The sequence below is a fragment of the Pinus tabuliformis genome, chromosome 1_2 (assembly GCF_031772625.1).
Source record: "Pinus tabuliformis cultivar Carrire ecotype Pingquan chromosome 1_2, CPIR1, whole genome shotgun sequence".
Classification (NCBI taxonomy): domain Eukaryota; kingdom Viridiplantae; phylum Streptophyta; class Pinopsida; order Pinales; family Pinaceae; genus Pinus; species Pinus tabuliformis.
This window is the reverse complement of record NC_142298.1, coordinates 28,010,160-28,027,046: the sequence shown is the minus strand read 5'-3', so window position 1 is coordinate 28,027,046 and position 16,887 is coordinate 28,010,160.

Genomic DNA, 16,887 nt, shown 5'->3' with positions numbered 1-16,887 from the left:
AAAAAATAAAATTACTTTTACTTTTTACCTCTTGAATAGCAGCAGTGGTCCGTTTGGGGAGTGAACTTCGGAAGGTGATTACAGCCAATCCGTGCAACCATTCGAGATTTTTCCAGATCCAGGTAAGAGGTGCTTCCCTTAGCTCCATTTCCATACCCTTTTTATGCATTTTGTTCCTTGATTGAGCCTCTGCAAGGGGGATTTTAAAATTTAGGGCCGCGCCCCATTGGCGCGGGTATCCGGCACGGACCCGCGCCAATAGGGTGATTTGCCCAAAGGGGCCGCGCCATTGGCGCGGGTATCCGGCACGGACCCGCGCCAATGGGGTGATTTTCCAAAAGGGGTCACACCAACTGCGCGAACTAATTTTTACCTTGAATTTTCTCATTATTTTTGAAATTTGTCCGGTTTGTAAGCTTACCAGTATTCTAATAATGATTTATTCATCCTTGTGGGTGCAGGAAGCAAGCAAAAATGGTGGTGGAATGGAAAGAACGGGAGCATGATGCCGTAGATGCCTTGGCCATAGAAGATGAGGGATGTATGAATGCTTTAAGAGACTGTGGCCTCAAAAAATTCTTCCTCACATCTTATCTGCGAGCTCAGCCCGAGTTATTACAATTCATAGTTGACGCTTGGGATGTTGATGACCAAGTATTTTGCTTACGGGACCAAACCTTAGAGCTGGACATGTCTGATGTGTATTTTATTACTGGATTATCATGGAGAGGGGTGAGTCCCATCTTGACCGGAAGCAAACCTTCCGGGGAGAATATAGGTGAAGTGAAGGCCCGAGTGTGTCCAGAGGCACAATTTGGGAGAAACAGTGCCAAGGTGGATATTGCCACCATCGGGGACTTGGTTCTTAAGGTGATACTGTTCACCATCACGCGTGCAGCTGGGGTACAGGTGCCCCATGAGGCGAGCAAGAATCATCTATTACTAGCAACATAATGCCTTAGCCCCACCATTTTTGACTGGGCTACTGCGGTGACTACCAATATCAAAAGGCAGCTTACAAAGTGTAAGCACGGAGGAGTGAAACAGTTCGGGTATGGCTCAATTGTGGTGTCGTCCTTCTTCAAACGATTACCCCTCTTTTAGATTCAGGGAGCTGTAGTGGCTGATCCATTGCCACGAGAGCCTAGGATGGCTTGCTGGGAAGCATTGATGCCCAGAGGAGGAGGGGGCCAGCAGATGTCTTGGCGGCCCGAATTCTTCATATGGCTCCGCCGTTAGCTGATCGTGGTAGAGGATTGACCATACGCAGGGACCAATTTCATGGGGGATCCAGACCTCCCACTGCCAGAGGGAGAGGAATGGGATGAGGAGTTAGGTATGATCTCTTCGTTTTTTGATGTTTTATGTATTTTCATTTTTTTGTCAATACATGCATGTTCTGATGACAGTTGTACGTATATGCAGATGTTGGCCCAGAGCAACCAGCCGACTTGTCTCCTGTAGTGCGGAGGGGCCAACCCGCAGCTGTCCCTCAGGTAGGGGGTGTCATGGGGGAAGAGCTGGTGCAGAATCTCGAGGGACTCACCCGAGGGATTCCGGGTTACGCTAGATTGGCGGGCGTGCCTTTTGCATACCAGAGGCACACAGTGGGGGTGCCGACTCACATCGATCTTCTGTTGAGACGCTTGGTGCTCGCGGTGACGTGCTATCATGAGCACCACCGCGACTAGACTTCTAGGCTTTTTTATGCATATTTTTGAGGGACATGTCGTCCCGGGATGTATCAGGATGAACATGTATTATTTTTTGAACTATGTAATGCACGCGGTGCAAACATTATGACACACATATATATATATACATATGTCTATGGTTTATTATTGTGCTTTTATGTGCTTGCTTGTATGATGTTTTGATTATAAATTACGCAAATGTCTATCTAATACATGATTAGCCAATGCATCAAATAATGTGTTTAATCGTCGTAGAATATGTTGATATGTGATAAAGTCAAAATTCCTTTCTAACAATTTAACACGTAAGTACAATCTTAAAATGTGACGGTCTCTGACAGAATATCACCCATTGAGCTGATGGACGACAAGTTGAGAGTCTAGGTTAGCAACCAATGTACGAATACCGAGATTAATTGCCTCGGCTAATAATTCAATAACAGCACTATATTCAGCAACATTGTTTGTAGTACAACCTAAACACACACCTTGAAGATCTATCAACTCACCGTGAGGATCGTAGATCACCCACGCTACAGAGGAAAAATCGCAAGTGCTACAGCAGGCACCATCAGCGAAACCAACATAAGGTTTACCCGAAGGGGCAATCACGCCTTCACACCAAGCCAAAAACATGAAAATGCACACACACACACACACGCATGTATAAATCAAAGTGCATGAATCATGCATAGTACTTTTTCAAGTACAGCCCATTGCGGGGCTTATCAAGAGGATTACCTTCGTAGTCAACTAGCTCATATGCCCCCTTCTGCAACACTTTCTTTACAATATAAGGGCCTAGCCACATGGGCTTGAGTTTGCCTGCCCTCAGCTTATCATTTGCTTGGTCGTATAGCAGGATTAGATCTCCCTCAACAAAGGAACGAGGATGGATGGTGTGGTCGAAGTGAGCTTTAACTCTCTTCTTTTGATCTTCGATAGCTATAGAGGCTAGGCGACGGGTCTCGTCCAACCGTTCTAGGTAAAGAAGCCGTTCCTCTACCGGAGTAGTGTTGGGAAGCAACTCGACGGCTATTTTTAACGAAGGAATTTCACATTTTATAGGAAGGGTAGCCTCCAGTCCGTAAACTAGTTGAAAAGGAGTGAAACCGGTGGCATCCTTCACAGAGGTTCGGTAGGCCCAAAAGGCCAGAAACAACATCAGATGCCAATTAGACTTATGCATGTCAACAGTACATTGAAGCATCGTAACCAAAATCTTGTTAACGGCTTCAACTTGTCCGTTGGACTGAGGATAGTACGGGGTCGAACTATCATGCCGTAAGCCTAGTTGGGTTGTCAGTTTGGTCATCATGTGATTACGGAAATGCTTTCTGTGATCCGTGACGATGGCCTGCGGAACTCCGAACCGTGTAATAACATGATTGAACAAAAACTGCGCCGCTGTGTGACCGCATTCAGTTAATGTGGGCATCGCCTCGGCCCATTTTGTAAAGTAATCAACGGCAACGATGATAAACCCATGACCCCCGGCCGAGCGAGGCTTACAAGTTGTATAATCAATGCCCCATTTTGCAAAAGGGCCAACAGTGACTATAGGGTGCAGCGGAGCCGGTGGCGCACGCATCTTCCGCTGGTATATCTGGCATGCATGACACAAGCGGACGGCAAGAATGCAATCCTTAAAAATGGAGGGCCAGAAATAACCAGCGCGAAGGATTTTTTGAGATGTGGCATATCCGGACATGTGACCACCACGGGCGCCAGAGTGGCAGTCATTCAAGACTCTCTCAGCTTCCTCAAGGGTTAGACATCGGCAGAGGACGGAGTCAACGCCGAGACGGTACAAGGTGTCCCCGATGATACGGTAGGGTTGAGATTGATGATGGATCCGCTGCCGAGCATCTTTGGATACAGCGGGGCGGAAAGAGGACGTCTGCATATACACAATAATATCCCCGTACCAGGGATCGAGGGTGCTGATCAGAAAAAGAGTTTTGTCCGGGATATGATCCTCTGAAAGAGAGGGTACAGAAGGAGATGGCAAAGAGCAGAGTAACTCAGCAAAGACCAATGACTTCTTAGACTTGGCAGCAGTGAATTCCAAGTCAAACTCTTGGAGGATGACGATCCACTTTGAGTATTTGCCCCCCAGCAACTGTCGTGACAAAATGTACGTCATTGGGTTGCAATCAGAAATCACAGTCGTGGTGCGCAACAAGATATAATGCCGGAAGCGTTAGACGGCACAAACAGCGGCCAATGCCAACTTCTCGACGTAAGCGTATCGAGTTTCCGTATCCAAGAGGTTGCGACTGAGGTAATATATGACGTGCTCATTTCCATCATCATCGTCTTGCACGAGAACCATGCCGATAGTGGTATCGGCAGTGGCCAGATACAGAGTATAATCACGGTGATAATTCAGAGGTCTCAATAATGGAGCAGAAACAAGGAGACTCTTGAGATGCTCGAAAGACTCCTGAGCGATAGCATCCAAATGAAAGGGTGTATCTCGCTTCCATAACCGTGTAAAACCTTTAGCCACCTCAGCATAGTTCGGAACGAATCGTCTTAAGAAATTTGCTTTGCCCTGCAAGCTCTGCAACTGCTGCAAAGAAGCAGGGGGAGGAAGATTCAGAATAGCCTCGACTTTGAGGGGATCCAAACGGATGCCCTCTCGGGAGACGATAAACCCGAGAAGTCGGCCTGATTCAACGTAGAAGACACATTTATGAGGATTAAGCCTGATACGGTAGTGTCGACAGCGGAGAAATATTTCACGAAGATGGGAAGGATGGTCCTGACGTTTGACTGAATGAGTTGGAAGGTCATCCAGATACGGTTGTACAATGTGACAGATGTCATGAAAATCATAGGACATTGCACGTTGGAAGGTACCACCAGCATTCTTTAAACCGAAAGGGAGCTTCTTATAAGCAAAAGTGCCCCAAGGACAGATAAAGGCCGTCTTATGCTGATCAGCGGCCACGATATTGATCTGGTTATACCCAGAAAAACCGTCCATAAACGAGTAGATTTCGCTTCCTGCACACTCATCAATGAGTTGATCGATGAAGGGTGTGGTGAATTTATCCTTAGGACAGGCGCGATTAATGTCACGATAATCAACACAGACTCGAATGGTACCCTGATTTTTATTCACAGGGACTATATTAGAGACCCAATCCGTAAGTGGAATGGGGTAGATGAAACCAGCCTTGAGAAGCTTTTCGACTTCTGCTTTAATGGCTGCAACCTTTCGGGGGTGCACGGGGCGTAGGCGTTGACGAAAGGGCTTTGCACCCGGATACGTAGGTATCTCATGCACCACAATGCTAGGGTCAATGTCAGGCATCTCTTCGTAGGACCAAGCGAAGACATCATGAAATTCGCGAAAAAGATCGGTGTAGAGTTGAACTTCCTCTGGAGTACAAGTGACTCCAATATGAATATGCTCGACAATCCCTAGTTTTACAGAGATGTCGATGGGTTGGGTCTGCGTAATGTTTCCCATATTTCCTTCAGAAGGCACTTGATAGATTTGAATAGGTGTTTGAAGGGGCTGAAATGGGATACACGAAGCAAACCGTTCGAGACAGGCGATCATTTCTTGATGGGCAGGGAGGAACGAGGAACGGTGGTGATGATTGGACCAAGGGGGTTCCTCAAGAGACATGGTCTCTATAATGGCTTTATTGGAAGGAAAAATTTCCTTTAATGGATCCGAAGTAGCATCATCTCCAAGCCAAGGGGAATGAACATACGAGTCGGGAACGCTGCTCGGAGGAGCAGGATCGAGAGGGGGAGCCGATGCAGCAAATATTTCGACGTAGTTGAGCTCGACGGGACTCAATGGCATCATATCGCCCCAAGATTCTATCTGATTAGTGGGAGGAAGGACCCACGGATCAGAGCGCACAAAAATCAGATTAATAGGAGCGAGATTAGGAGGTGGGAGGGGAAAGACACCCATCAGGGCGGGATCTTTAAAGAGCTCGGCTCCCACGCTCTCACATGATTTGGAGGTATTCTCCACGAAAGGCACGTTACCTTTGGAAGAGGAGGCGAAGAAGGAGAGCTAGTCCACGATGACAATCTTCCCCTGATGAGGGAAATCAATGACGAAGAAAAGAGAGGAAGCCACGGCTTGCATGGCATATGTCCAGCTACGTCCGAGGAGGAGGTTGTAGGTAAGATTAGCTTCGACAACTTTGACCTCCACTTCTACCGTCTTCCCTTCCAAGGAGATGGGAAACCGTTGGAGGATACCATAAGGACGGGACTCTCTTCCGTCAAAGGCTTCCAATGTCGTAGGAGACTGGCTCAGCGTTGGAGAACCAATAGCTTTCCAACAGGCAACAGACATGATGCAAGTTGAGGCACCTTCATCAATGACTGTACGATGAATCATTTTAGTATTGATAATGACCTGTATGAGGAAAGCGATTTGGTGAGGCAGTCTCGGCGTATGGCCCTCGAGGTCAAAAGAAATCAGATCCGAGTCAGCCGGGTCTATGCCACCGATGGCCAATAGCAAGGACTTCCTCTGGGAGGGGCAGCTCTGGAGCACTTCTAAAGCGGACATAGCAGACGGGGCCTGAGCTAAGTCCTCAACGATGCTGTAGTGCTGGGCAGCACGAGCATTAGGGTTGTAAGAAGACTTCTGGAGTACACCTTTTGGAGGGGGTCGGATGGTCGTCTCAGTGCTAGGCCTCTCGATGTGGAGTGGACCAGAACTGGATGGAGGAGTGCTGGAGGAGACCTCAGGCTCTTTCCCGACATGAGATGGATATTCCTTTGCTCGAGTAGTGATGTGGACGGGAATCGTCCCAGCCATAAATACTTGAGAGCCGAATGAAGAAGAGGGTTGCGATGGATCTGCCACCATTATTCATGGGATTGGCTTTATCACTTAGAAACTTCCATGAAAGGTGGAAAACCACTTCCCTTCTATGGAGATTCGAAGCCAAACCATCCTAGCTCAACATAGATTCAGTTGGTGAATGGGTTAAAGAGAACCTTCGGAATCTTGTTGGTTAAAAACTTTACTCAATTCGGTTGGTGCGAGTGCGACTCTGAGACAGAGCGCCAATGGCACGCCCTCTTTAGAGGATTTCCCCCATTAGCGCGGGCAGTACACTGTGGACTCGTGCTAATGCAAAAAGAGTTGTTTTCATGGGTATTCTGCAGGAGATGTCTTCAGGGCATATGAAGCTCATACTTAGAGGAATATGATGCAAGTGGTTTCAGGTCATGTCACTTCTCACAGGTCCCGGAATGAGTCCTCCAGTGTGTGGGAGAGGGGTAACATGGACGATGACAAACGGTGACAAATTACTGTGTAACAGACACCATCAAGGAACAATATTACCCTGTCAGGAGTTATGAAGACGAGTACATATAATGGACTATGATGTGGCAGCAAAAGGATCAATGTGTGCATGAGCTAACAAATCTTTTCCATACCCTATGCACAAAGTTGGGTATCAAAGGTTCTGAGAAACATCTTGTGCTCAAGTATCGCAGTTTTTTGCACAAATACATTCAAGGGGAAATGGATTTCCTGGACATCTCCTCGCTTGGTGCAACATACTGATATGCTGCTAAGATTGAGTATAAATTCAAGTAGAAGAAGTGAGACTTTGGATTGGTGAACCCAAAGAAAATAAAAGGCACCCCCAAGCCACAGAGAAAAGGGTAGAGCCAGGTCGTGACCACCTAGGACAACTCCTCGAAGCCACAAGCTAAGAATAATGAAGGACACTAACAAGTGGTGTGAGTTCCATAAAACTCCCACTCACAACAAAAATGAATATCATGCAAAGAAGGCGTTGGTGGCCGAGCTACAAGACTTAGAGATGGGTGCATGCTCTAATTTTGAGCCAGAACCCAACAAGAGAACCAAAAAGGGGAAGCAAATCATTGATGGAGAACCCACTACGATGATAGCCACCACCAAGCTCTAAAAAGGGGAACCTGAGTATTCAGAGGAGGGGGTGGGGCACCTCTTCCACTCATAGATGTGGGTAAACGGTTCGATGGTGCAATTCGTCATTGACAGTGGGAGCCAAAAGAACCTTATCTCAGTCATTAAGAGATTGAAGATGCCAACAATGCCGCACCCACAACCATACACCATCAGGTGGTTCCACCAAGGGTGATATCTCTGTGTTAGAAAACAATGTCGCCTGCATTATAACATCAATCCCTTTACAGATGAGTTATTCTACGATGTTTCCCCTCTGGAAGTATGTGATGTTTTATTAGGTTAGCCATACCCATGAAATCATTATGTTGTATATGAATCTAGACCTCATTCTGTTATTATTACTTTGGGTCAGAAATTATACAAGATACTAGAGGTAGCATCACCTACCGCCTTTTCTTTAATCTCTGCTAAACAAGGTAGCAAGATCATTTCCCAAACCAGGAAATTTTTCTTCCTCGTGATTCTCCCTTAAAGAAAGTGGAAGATTGTGGCCACATCCATAGCCTCTAGGCAACAATCCTCTGCATGGCAGTAGCAGATGGGCAAGGTCGTGGAGGAGTACAGGGACATCTTCACCTCGCCCACAAGGGTGAACCTACACTATCAGGTCAAGCAATCGATTGATCTAACCCCAGGCACACTGCTACCCAATGGATCGATCTACCAATGATATGTTCTAGAGAACGATGAAATCAAGAGGCAGATTCAAGATCTATTGTAGAAAAGGCACATCAAGCCAATTTCAACACCCTGTGGGAGCTAGATCATGTTGGTACAAAAGAAGGACGGAAGCTTGAGGCTTTGTATTGACTATGAGGTGATGAATAAGATCACTATCTGGAATAGGTATCAAATCCCATGAATTGATGACCTTTTGGACCAGATCAAGGAGGCCAAATATTTCAACAATATTAACTTGAAGTTCGGTTATCAACAGGTATCAATCAAACCCCCTGATGTGTGGAACACTGCCTTTGAATCCAAGGAGGGCCTTTTCGAATGGTTGGTCATGCCTTTCAAGTTGATGAATGCCCCTGCAATCTTCATGATGTTGATGGATGACATCTTGCGGCCCTTCACCAACTCATTCGTGGTAGTATATTTGGACGACATCCTGATATTCAGCCATATTTAGGAAGAGCACCTACACAATATTCAACAGGTCCTCCAAACCCTACGTCAACACAAATTGTGTGCCAATTTGGAGAAATGAACTTTTGGTATGACCTGGATTCAATATCTGGGGTACATAATTAATGAGCAAAGTGTGCATGTGGACCCAGCCAAGATACAAGTTTTTCAGGATTGACCAACCCCAACTACTCTAGAGCTCTGCAAATTTCTAAGTCTTTCCAATTTCTATCGCAGGTTCGTATTCAGATTATCTCATATCACTTGGAATTTGAGTCAAGTCACCAAAGGAGGAGCAAAAACAAAGTTCTTTTGGTCTAAATCCCAACAAAAGGCGTTTTCCAAGTTGAAGCATCGCCTATGCTCTACATGAGTACTCACATTACTAGACCTGGAACAACCATTTCAAATTGCGATGGATGTCTTCGACTATGTTATTGGTGTAGTTCTTACCTAGCAGAGGAATCCAGTGGCATATCATAGTGAGACACTTTCAGATACCGTCTGAAAGTATCCCACCTATGATAAAGAGATGTATTCCATTGTGCAGGCCTGCTGACAATGAAGTACTACATTATGGAGAAGGAAACAATCATCCACACAGACGACTGACCCTTGCAGTTCATTCAAACACAAGGAAATTTGTAGAATTATTGCCATAAAAAATGGTCCACATATATACAAAAATTCCATTTGAACATTATGTACAAGAATGGCGACACCAATAATGTTGCGAACTATCTCAGTCGACCGCCAATTATGGCGCTGACCACTGTGCTTGACTCTTATGGACACGAGACTTTAGGATGGATTCATCTTTACAAGAGTGATCTAGAATTCAACACCACATACCAGATGATCCTGGAAGGCAAGAAAGTTCTAAGCTTTCACCTCCAAGACACACTGTTATGCCACTTAGGACACCTCTGTGTTCCTTCAAGCGAGCGTGCCAAGATGATTTGAGAGGCACACTATAATCAGGTCACTAAACATTTTAGGGTAGAAAACTAGTGGCAGTGATGTAGAAGTATTTTTATTTGTCGAACCTTTGACAAGATGTTGGGAAGCACATCAGATCTTGCACTGCCCATGCCATTGCAAAACCTACAATCAAGAAGTAGGGCTTGTATACTCCTCTGCCTACTCCAAGTCGGCCCTGGCAATCCATCTCCATGGATTATATGTCACGCATTCCTTCTACCAAGCATGGCAACGACTGTTTTTTCATGGTCATCGACAAATTCTCTAAGATGTCCATTATGGCGCCCTACAAGAAGAGTATCACAACAAAATTCACTGCCAAACTCTTCTTTGAATGAGTATGGGTACAATTTGGGATCCCAAAGTCCATTATATCATATTGGGACAACAGGTTCCTAAGTACATTCTGGTCAAGCCTCTGGTCATTGTTGGATACCAAGCTCACTAAGTCCATGACCTTCCACCCCCAAACTGATGGCCAAACAAAGGTTAACAGGATGGTCATGCACATTCTACGCATGTACAACTCGAAGCATCCACACAAATGGGATGAAAGCCTCCCCTATTTCGAACACAACAACAACAGAGCTCTCCATAGCTCAACTGGCCACAACCCCTTTCAAGCCAATTTAGGATTCAAACCACAATGTCCCATTGATGTTACCATACCACTTGCAACTAATTAGGAAGATTCGACTCATGTCTAGTCTGAAGCTAACAAAGCTACCAACTTCATTAAATGAATTCAACATATCCGCCAATAGGTCCATGAAACATTGGATAGATCCAATGCTAAGTACAAACAACATCATGATCAACATCAGGTGCCACATAAGTTCCATGTGGGCGACAAAATTTGGTTACATTTGCAAAAGGAGCGCCTCACTGGGCCCGCCACAAGATTCGCCCGCTTTGATGTGGGCCTTACTCCATCACTAAGGTTGTAGGAGACAATGCTTTCTATCTCAGCATTCCACTGTTCCTTGGCTTGCATCCAGTATTCAATGTGGAAAGGTTGCGGCCATACTTCCCCCTTTGCTAGACACATTAGACATTGTTGAGCGGTTAACACAAACAAGCTCAACCCAAGCTGCATCGAACATGACACGACTGATAGGATCATGGACACACATATCAATAACACTTTCCATCAGAGGATCAAACTACATCGAAATGACAAAGTGGGCCAACTCCTTCACCTGGGCAAGCGGCTCATTAGGGACCAGGTTCAACAGAAATATCCTCACCTCATGGAGGCTCTACACGTAATGAGGACCAATGCTTCCTAAGAGGGGAGGAATTATCTAGGTGGATATTGGTGTCCACCTGCCTATTCTACCTAGACCTCCAACTGGTTACATCAATTTCCTTGATTATAGCATAATTGACTATTTTTAGCAGTTTTTTCAGGTCGTAAACTTCCGGAGTTGTTTTTTTAGGTCTGCAACAAGTTCATGCCATTGCAAGTATTGTATTACTTGGAAGGATATTTCTAACAAGGTATCATATGCACCAAACGAAGATCATATGACCAAGTTACGACCCCGGGAAGTTGGTTTCCTAACTAACCCTAATGGGGCCCACAAACTCTTAGTGTTCCATCTCCTAGGGTTAAGGTTTTGGTTGTTTAGGGTTTCCCTTTGTTGTTCAATAATAAAAAGGCCCTTGAGCCTCATTGTAACATAGTTTAGAGGCATGTATCCGCTACATCTCTTCTTAGAGATACACTACCATTGCCTGAGCTAGTTTATTTCCATTTTGCTTATAACAATTTTTCAGTACTTTGTTATTAATGAAATGAAGTTTTGTTTTCACTATATCTCTATGTTTATGTTCATTTTTGTATTTCGTTTCGTTTCTTAGATCTGGATCAACCATATAGATAGTTTTCGTTCAATTTTTTCAATCAACAACATCTAATATTTGATCCCAAATTTATCTGGCTTAAGAATGAATCTGAGGTACTTGAATCCAGAATCCAATTGTATCACTTCGACAAGAAATATTTGTTTAGTTTCCATAATCAAATATGTATCTGGAGTAGCAACAATGAGAATGCATTTGGACTTACTCATATAAAGACCAGATGACTCACTAAAGGAAAATATAATCTGATAAAAATTACCCAATTCTGGAATCGAAAACTCCCAAGGATGAGAACATCATCCACAAAGATAATATGCTTGATGGAAATATTTCTTGTAAAATGGCATCCTGAAATGAAACCACCTGAGAGAGCCTCTATAATCATTTGTTTCAAACCGTCAATGACCATTAAGAACAAGAGGGGGGAGAGAGCACAACCTTGCTTTAAACCGCGAGAAACATTGAAAAAATGAGTAGGAACCCCATTGATTAAAACAAAAAAATTGACTGAAGTGATACATATCATTATCCAATCAACAACATGCACCGAAAGACCGATTTTATGCAATATCACTCTTAAAATGTCCAAGTCTACACAGTAAACAAAAAGCAAACTATTCTTTCATCTTTTACTAATAATTGTTATCTTATCAACACCTTTCTCCTTGAGTATGCTAAAGCCTTAATAAACCACTAATGCCTCTATCTCATTCTTAGTAACTATCCTCAATTGCATTCATACTATAGTTTCGTTTATCGTTTTAAAAGAAAAATAACAACTTGTTGTGGTGAAATCACAACACCCCCATTTTTAACTTATTATTTCATAATAATAATGGAGACCATTTTCATAAATCTTGGCTAAAGCACTTCTTAACATTTTTCTTTTGGTTAAGCGTCTGACAATTTTTCCAGATTTTGTTTTCTTCGGAATTCCATTATTAGTGCTTCATTGTGTTTGAATTTTCACTAGCTTTCAGTCGGTTATCATTTCATCTCATTTGGATGCATGGTTTGAAAATGGTGTTTGTTCGAAGTTAAGTGATTTTCACCGCCATGGCTAAAAATGTACAAAATGTATATTATTTTAATTTTTGTAAAATATTGATTTCTAGTTCATTTTTATTGATTAATTCATTTTGCGCTAATGATCCTACAAAATCTTCGTAGCCAAATTATAGAACAATTAAAATTATGGTGTTTTTGGATTTCGAAAGTTTATTTCAAACCACAATTTAAAAGAAATTACGAAATCCGAAATCTCGAGATTGTAAGTGTTTGTAGTTCTTAATGTTGGGACTTTTATTACCAAGTTCTTGTAGTTCTTTTTTTCATTTAATTATATCGTAGTTGTAGTTTATGATGGAAGGGACCCACTCCACGCGGACCCCACTTCACCTCACCTCAACTCCCACTTTCCTCCACTTCATCCCACCTAACTCTTATTCCTCCCTCTTATATCATATAAGAACATTTTTGCATCATAGCTCTTTTTATTATAGCCTCGATGGCATGCTTCCTCCAATATACCTTATGCCTCCCATCGAAACCTCGGAGCTTGTTGGCATCATAACATTAATTTTAATCGACCTATGATATCCCATTCTCCCGATGTTTCGAAATTCCTTCTCCTTATCTCTCCTGCGATGACTCCACTACTTATGACCCCCTCTTCACTTTGTATTAAATTCCTTATGCCTCCCACTTTACTCATTGTTACGGATCCATTTGGGCACATCAATCCCGTCATCCATATCAGTGTTTAAGGGTTCATCAAACCCTAATTTTAGTTGCTACATTCCCTAAACAAGTCACCCCTTTGAATTCCTCTTTCCCAGACAGTTTCATGACTTGAAGACATCCAAAAATAGCCTCTAGAGGGACCATGTTGGGTCCCTATAATACTAGTGATTACCCCATTACTATTGTAGTTATACCCCTTATTTATCTTTTTGTGCCCCTATTACCCCCATGTTGTTATTTCTGTGCCCCATGGAATCCCTCTATTGTTATTTTTGTGGCTTTATATTATTATTGTTAGGTCGGCTGGATTATATTGTGACTCCTTAGACTCCTATATATAGAAAGGAGGTTTTGTCATTTGTATCATCCAAGAATTGTTCATTTATGTAATGTAAAGGAGGTTTCCCCCTCGAAGAGGCTGAATTCTAAGGCGTTGATCTATCTTTTCTATCTTTTCTTGAGTTGGTTTCATAACATTTGGTATCAGAGCTTTGGATTCTAGGGTTTCGCTGCTCCAAATAGGTCATCATGGAATTTTCGCTATAACTTTTTTCTGTGATATTTCAGAAGTCGCAAAAAAAACCCATTTGAGAAGAAATCGTGTTGAACCTTGGGTGCAAATTTCAAATCTTTTCGCGTGATATTTGCGGAGATATGATCTGAGGAAGTTGGTCTTTTTGCAGACTCCTGAATTACATTCAAAACAGGTGACCTGGGGAAACTCGTCATAACTTTCTCTTTGGGGATTGGATTGAAATTTCGTAAGATGATATAGAAAAAGGACAGATTTTAGTTTCTTGTATGCCTGTTTCAGATCCAAAGGTTGAAACAGTGACTCGTGGCACGTCGTACAAGTTCGCTCTATTGAACTAGTCTATAAGCAAGTCACTGTGGGAGATTTCACATAACTCTTCCTTGGAGAATCCAATTTGGGTCAGACTTGTGGCATTGGAAAGAGGACACAGAGGGCTACTACATCTCACAAACTCAAAACTAGATGATTGGAAAGTACAGAGATACATCAGAGGCAATATCGAGCTCCTACAAAGTGAAAAAAGGTGTGTAGATTTTCTTAAATTTTTGCTTAAGCTTGGTTTGAAAATTTATTTTGAAGGAATTCAAAGGGCATAGTAGAGCATTATTATCGGTAACTGATGCTCCGAGGAAAGAAAATGCAAACACCTAGTAAGGAACCTGAAAGCTCTAGCATGACTCATGAAGAAGAGGAAGAAATGCAACATGATATATCAAAATTACAAGACCAAGTGCAACAACTGTCCCTTGCACAAAAAGGAACAGAATCTAAGATGGATGGTTTAAAGAAAGATGTAGAAGCTAAGATGGATGGTTTAAAGAAAGGTGTAGAAGCTAAGAAGGACTGTTTAAAGAAAGGCGTAGAAGTTAAGATGATTGACGTGGAAGTTAAGATGGATGATTTGAAGATAGATTTGAAGACATACATGGACGAATTGAAGATAAATATGAATAAGTTGCTACAAGAAATGGTCCCTAAGGGTGAAAGGGTACTAAAGGAAACTCATGATGAGAACAAAAGAAATGTTAATCATGATTCCATAGATGCTAATGTTGGATTGAAGACTCACCATATTCCAAAAATCGATATGAGGAAGTTTGATGGCAAGGATCCGGCCACATGGATATTACAGATGGAGCAGTTCTTCGATCTCAATAATGTGCAAAACACACAAAAGGTACGTATGGAAACTGTATATTTGGAACCAAATCAGTTTGTATGGTATCAATGGCTTTGCTCTCGTAAACAATTTATCACTTGGGCAATTTTTACGGAAGAATTGATAGCACATTATGAAGATACAAAAAGCAACACTTTTTTTAGCCAATTGATAAGTCTCAAACAAAAGGGTTCAGTAATGGAGCACATTGAGGAGTTCCAAAAATTGAACATAAGGGTAAAAGATATTCCAGAGGAGCATAGGATTGATGTGTTCATAGGGTCTTTAAAGGATAATATCCAACATGATGTTCGCCTTTGGGAACCTGATTCATTAGAGAAGGCATTCAGGTTAGCAAGAAAAATGGAAAGCAAAATTATGGCAACAAGGAAGCATACCACTCACAACTATAAAGACGGAAGTGTTGTTGCCCCTAGTCTTCCACAACCTATAAGGTTGACACCACAACAATTGGAAGAAAAAAGAGCAAAAGGGCTTTGTTACAGTTGTGATAGCAAATACACTAAAGGTCATAAGTGTGCTGAGAAGAAATTATTCTACATAGATTGTGAAGAGGAAGAAGAAAAGGAGCAAGAAAGGTCAAAAGAAGAATATATACTCCAGGAACAAAGCCTAGATGAAGAACAAATAAATCCGACCATATCTTGTAATGCATTGGCGGGAATTACCACTCCTCAAACCATCAAGATAGAAGGACAAATCAAGAAGAAAAAGGTAATAGTGTTGATTGATTCAGGAAGCACCCACAATTTTATTCATTGTAGGGTAGCAAAAGAATTGAATTGCTTCCTATATCCAGCACCAGAGTGTCAAGTGATGATTGCAAATGGAGGAACAATAAATTGCTCTGGAAAGTGCCATAATATCAAGCTATCCATGGGAGAATATGTATTGACTAGCCCAATGCTTTCCATTCCAATGGGAGGTGCTGATGTTGTACTAGGAGTCCAATGGCTACAATCCTTGGGTACAATAGCTTTTAATTTTCAAGAACTTTTCATCAAATTTTCTACGGAAGGAAAGGAAGTTGAATTAAGGGGTATTGCAGGGAAACCAGGAAAGATAATCAGCTCTAATGGTATGACAAAGCTTCTAAAAAAGGAGCAAAGAGGTGTAATTGCACAATTATGTTCGCTAGATGTTTCCACATCGGAATCATCTATTTCTCCAGATCTCCAAAAAGTCCTGGACAATCATTCCAAGGTATTTGAGACTCCCAAAGGTCTCCCACCTATGCGTGATCATGATCATGCTATTCATCTGATTCCAGGAAGTGTTCCTCCAAACATCAGGCCGTACAGATATCCCTATGTCCAAAAAAGTGAAATTGAACGTATGGTTGCAGAAATGCTAGAGGCTGGTATAATTCAACCAAGTCAAAGTTCTTTCTCTGCTCCAGTAGTATTGGTGCACAAGAAGGATGGATCATGGCGCATGTGTCCGGATTATAGGGAGCTCAACAAGCTCACTATTAAAGATAAGTTCCCCATTCCTGTCATTGATGAATTACTGGATGAATTGCATGGATCAATTTACTTCACCAAGTTGGATCTTCGTTCGGGATATCATCAAATCAGAATGAAGATTGAAGACATTCCAAAAACGGCATTTAGAACTCATGAGGGTCATTATGAATTTTTGGTCATGCCTTTTGGCCTTACCAATGCACCTTCAACATTTCAAGGTTTGATGAATTCAATTTTCAAACCATTCCTTAGAAAATTTGTGTTAGTATTTTTTGATGATATACTAATCTACAGCAAGTCTTGGAAGGATCATGTTGAACATGTTGACAAGGTGC